Source organism: Trachypithecus francoisi, unplaced genomic scaffold (assembly GCF_009764315.1).
Source record: "Trachypithecus francoisi isolate TF-2019V2 unplaced genomic scaffold, Tfra_2.0 Lachesis_group4, whole genome shotgun sequence".
Taxonomy (NCBI): domain Eukaryota; kingdom Metazoa; phylum Chordata; class Mammalia; order Primates; family Cercopithecidae; genus Trachypithecus; species Trachypithecus francoisi.
The window spans coordinates 95,641,898-95,645,866 of NW_022681469.1; the positions used below are offsets into that span (position 1 = coordinate 95,641,898).

Here is a 3,969-nt window from a genome sequence, read left to right on the forward strand (position 1 = left end):
CTCTTGTCAGTGTCCTGAGCACTCTGCATTTGTGGCATGTCACTTTTCTCAACTGTATAGCAGGAGAACTGGATCAGGAGATCCAGTCTAACTCATTTTGACAGACTCTCCAGGGTTTGGGTGGAAAACAGCCTTTGCATTGCTGAGGTTACAGAAGCAAGCATTAATCATACCTCAGAGCTATGCATCTGTTTTGACCAGCAGGACTACTCCCTGATGCAGTGTGTGTGTGTGTAACATTTTCTTTTTCTCTCAACTTTCTTCCTGGAATGTTGCTGTTACTTTGATCTGATTTTCATTTTGACTACTGCCTCCCTTTCCCTTTTGCACAGGGGCAAGGCTGAGGTTTTCTTCAAATGACAATTCTTTATCAGTACACGGAATTTTAGAAATGGACTGGGAGATAGGCTATCCCTGATGCACTTTTAGTTTCAGATCATCTTATCTGCATCCAGCCCCTGGCATTTGCTGCTTCCTAGAAACATAAAATTGGTAAATTTCCTGGCTTTTATTTTTATTTTTTTGCCTTAAATAAAATCCTTTTCCTCTATGATAATCAGCTCCTGGGAAATGGCAACTATGACTACATCCACCAGCCCTTTGATATGGCAGCTACGGAAGAAAGAATGATGTGGCTTGTTTGGCTTACTAATTTTTTCCTCGTCACATAGATCTATGGGAGCATTTAATGAACCCACATGGATTTGAAAAGGACCTCACAGAAATAGAGTAGAAATCCAAGAGGATTTGAAACATCAAATTTAGCTTCCCTATCAGCAGGTCTTTAGTTTGAGATGGCTTCTTGAGTCACCTGAGTCAGAGCAGGAGGAGTCCGGCAGAAAGCCCCGGCAGACCTGCCCTGAGAAATGTTCTCTGACAAAGTGGCAGTGGAAGTGCTGCCTCTGATCATCCTCAGGCACATAACAGAAGGCAGAGATTTCACAAGGGGAGGGTGTTTTCCTGTTTGGACCCCTGGCTTGTTGACTTTTGTCATCCCCCTTTGGCCAGTCACACACCCTCACTCTAAGGCAGCGCTAATCTCACCCTGGGCCTGGTGGGTATAGGGGGGTGGGGCAGCATGTTACCAGCTTTGGCTTTGCATCCAAGCTGGGAGAAGGTGACAGGACCACAGACACAAATGAAAGCTCTTTCTCCACCTCATGGAAGGGCAGAGCCCTGCTGCTGGGCACTCTTTTGAGCATGACTGTGTATTGTGAACTCAGAGTTTCACTCGCTGAGGGGTTGCTTGGTTGAACCATTTGCACTCGGGGTTTGAGGACCTTGCTTCTCTGACATTTCCCAGATGTGGTTTGTGGTCGGATGCCCACGTGGCTTTAGATCAGCATTTTCTAGATACTGTTTCTGAGTCTTTAAATTTCAAAGGACATCAAGATTGGGCTGTGTGACCTTTTCCTTTAAGCTGCCTCACTTTATACTCACTTTATATCTCTGAATTTTTTGTTTTTTCTCTTACTCTGCACTGCTTTCTCCCTACCCATCTCCTAATTTGGGTTTCTCTGTTATCTCCTTATGCATGGCACTGCTTCTTTCAGTAGAAATAAATAAATAATGCACAATTTCCAATTTATAAATAATACATTCTCAAGCTAAGATAATTTTTTTTTCACTTCAGACATGATTTGCTAACGTCAAGTCAAACAAGATTTGAGGGAGGCACTTCTCACACATTAGGGTGAAAACCCAATCATCACGCTCTTGAACCACAAAAGGATGGAGATAAAATTTTTTTGAAACATGTAAAAGTAGAAAAAATTTAAAAAATCCATTCTAATATAAAAAGTCACCCTCTCCTCTCCTTCCTGAATCTTTTTATTAGATGTTGACTAGGTGCTGGTATTTCATTTATAAAAATAAGCATGTCAAATGCCTACAGGCAAGTGCAGCTTTATAACCAAGGGAAACAGTGGGTGCAGTGGAAAGAGTGTAGACTGATGTGGGTCTGAAACCCAGCACAGCCACAACCTGGCCATGACTTTGGGCAAGTAATTTATCCCCTATCGGCCTCAATGAGTAAAGTAGGAGTAGAAAATACATGTCTTGGGAGTATTAAATGTTAGACTAAAAGGTATGCAAGGGCAGCCTTTCACAGGGAAGATGTTCAATAAATACTTTTGCAATGATAATATAATTTAAAAGTTAGGAAAATAGGCTGTGAGGGAAGTGTAGGCAATGGGAGCAGTTAGGGCTGGAGTGAGGGAGGGGTGTGAGGAAGAATCAGCTTGGCAGAGGAATTTCTAGGGCACATCTGATTCCACCCAGGAGGCTCACTTTGCTGCTGCAAAAACCCGGAAAGTGTGGAGCCCCCAATGCTGATTCATCTGAGAAATCTTCCGTGACTACCCTGCCCTTGTAGAGCAGGGAAATTTTTTTCCCCTCTCTGCTCCTCCAGCACTTTGTGGCTTTTTAATGAATTTATCACATTATAAAATCTTTAAAAAATTGATAGCTGTATTCCTCACATGCCTGTGAATTTCTCCAGGGTAGGGATAACACCACACTCATCTTTGTATCCTCAGATGTGCCCAGCCTGGTTTGTTAGATGTCAGGGTAGATGGATATGTCCATGTATAGTGCACATTATCATCAGTACAAATAAAGCTTTGCTGACTCAGAATGCTTGGAGGCGTGAGGATTTGTGTGTGGGTTTCTTTTTGCAGGAGTTGTTGGGGAGAGACTGGTGCAGCAGAAAGAAGGACAGACTCTAGAATGGAGAGATGCTATGTTCTGATTAGTTAAATTTTCTCTACATTTAAAGTATACACAAATATCCCTATTGGTTTCAGCCCCCATTCAATGTTTCTGAAAATCCATAGGGATTCAATACTTCTTAAACTTTTCCACTGCAAAATACCCCAAGGCAAAGGGGAGTGACTACCAGCCTGATTGGGGTTGGGAAAAGTAGGGGATGGGGTCAAAACCTGAAATTGTCTGTAGCACACTCATAATTTTAAAAAGTATTTCATTGTCTGGATGCATGCGGTTTTAATTTTAGCACTTTGGGAGTAGAGGCGGTAGGATTGATTGAGTCCAGAAGTTTGAGACCAGCCTAGGCAACATGGCAAAATCTAGTCTTTACAAAAAAAATTAGCCAGCTGTGTCGGCCTGCATGTGTAGTCCCAGATACTGGGGATGCTGAGGCCGGAGGATTCCTTGAGCCCAGGAGCTTGTGGATGCAGAGAACTGTGATTGCGCCACTGCACTCCAGCCTGAGCAATAGAGCAAGACCCTGTCTCTAAAATAAATAAATAAATAAATAACTTGTTTCATTTAATCTTTAAAATTCATGAACATGTTGCATTAAACACCATTCATTCCATCATTCCATCATCAATAATGACCCTCTCCATCCCGAATCTTTTCACTAGCCAGACTAGATGTTGACGTTTCATTCATAAAAAATAAGCACGTAGGCCGGGCGCAGTGGCTCACTCCTGTAATCCCAGCACTTTGGGAGGCCGAGGTGGGCGGATCATGAGGTCAGGAGATCCAGACCATCCTGGCTAACATGGTGAAACCCCGTCTCTACTAAAAATATATATATAAAAAAAATTAGCTGGGCACAGTGGCGGGCACCTGTAGTCCCAGCTACTGGGAAGGCTGAGGGAGGGGAATGGCGTGAACCCGGGAGGCGGAGCTTGCAGTGAACCAAGATTCGTGCCACTGCACTCCAGCCTGGGCGATAGAGCGAGACTCCGTCTCAAAAAAAAAAAAAAAAAAAAAAAAAAGTCAGATACCTGCAGGCAAGGGCAGCTTTATGTTCAACTTTGTTTTTATACCACACATATACATAATTTTCCTCTCTAAATCTCTGAAGAAAATTGAGCTTTAGGAAGATGTGCCATGTTTATACCTTGACTTGGTTCTCCTCCTGACCTCTTTACTCCACACACCCCCATAACCATGTAGGTCTGAGGGAGTGTGGGCCTAGGATTCCCAGGGCGTGGTGTA

At 43.2% G+C, this 3,969-nt stretch overlaps 1 non-coding gene across 1 annotated transcript; it reads right to left on the reverse strand.

Annotated features, from left to right (window-relative positions):
• Nucleotides 1-1,627: 1,627 nt before the first annotated feature.
• LOC117073905 lies at nucleotides 1,628-1,733 on the reverse strand. Its single transcript, XR_004433451.1, has one exon. It is a non-coding gene; the product is annotated as a small nucleolar RNA U13 (small nucleolar RNA).
• Nucleotides 1,734-3,969: the final 2,236 nt, after the last annotated feature.